This window comes from Mus caroli, unplaced genomic scaffold, assembly GCF_900094665.2.
Source record: "Mus caroli unplaced genomic scaffold, CAROLI_EIJ_v1.1 scaffold_24424_1, whole genome shotgun sequence".
In the NCBI taxonomy this organism is placed as follows: Eukaryota; Metazoa; Chordata; class Mammalia; order Rodentia; family Muridae; genus Mus; species Mus caroli.
The window spans coordinates 1,702-2,946 of NW_018388623.1; positions in this window are offsets into that span (position 1 = coordinate 1,702).

Here is a 1,245-nt window from a genome sequence, read left to right on the forward strand (position 1 = left end):
CTATGAGTCATTGGTACAGGACACAATTCCCTATCAATATTGTTAAGAGTTCACTGGATGGTTTCCTTTTTACGCTGTTACTTTTAGAGTAGGGGTGGGCTGGAGGTGAGGGTTGTTGCAGAAACCTTCTATGTTTCTCTTTCTCTGATGTGCATCAGCAGTCATGAACCTCTGCAGAATAACTTCCTTTTCCTTTACAGTCAGCACAAGCACAGGTTCAGGCTTCTACATGGATTCTGGCAACAGTGAGGGCTATTAACATCCATATAGTCTCCAGCAACAGCAAAGGCTAAGAACCTCTGCTTTGTTTCTGATGGCAGTATATCCAGGGTGCAACAACACTGCCCTATGCCAAAGACTGGGCCATAGACCATCATGGCCTCTGGGAGAAGTATAGACCATGGAGATCTTTTCAGACGATCCAGTTCAGTAAACAAATCATTCTTCATCTCCAACATCCTATTTCTGTTCAGAGCCAGGGTTTTTGTACAGCTGGGCAGCTTGTTCCAGGCTGAGTCCACACAAGCTGTAGGATTCTGCATGACATACTGCTGGTCATATTGGATAACAATTTCTTCCTCCATCCAGGTCAACCTTCTCTTATACCTAACACATCTGCCAAGTGTCCAGTTAAACTGCATATGAACCACTAGGCTCTTCCATCTCTTTGACTAAGAGTGTGTCCATCTTATTGATTGTCACAATGAGCCAGCTATTTGTTTCAATGATTTTCTTTTGTATTTTTCCTATTCTATTAATCTCACACCAGAGTTTATTCATTTATTTATTATCATCTACTCCTTATGGGTGTGATTCCAGGTATTTCTTCTAGAGTGTCCAGGTGTGTTGCTAAGTCTCTCTGATATTTTATGTAGGCAGTTGGTAGTATGTCTTAAAATTCCTTTCGGGAAGTCAGAGTGGGAGGTGCTTAGTGCTGCTCCTGTACAGGGTCGCGCTTGCTTCTGTTTTTAAGGCTCTCCTCGGTGTCCACAGCACCCTCTTTCTTTCCTTCGCAGCGATCCTACTGCCAGAAGTTCGCCATGTCTATTCTCAGTATCCACGCCAGGGAGATCTTTGACTCCCGTGGGAATCCCACTGTTGAGGTGGATCTGTACACTGCAAAAGGTCTCTTCTGAGCTGCGGTGCCCAGCGGTGCGTCCACTGGCATCTACGAGGCCCTAGAACTCCGAGACAATGATAAGACCCGCTTCATGGGGAAGGGTGTCTCACAGGCTGTTGAGCACA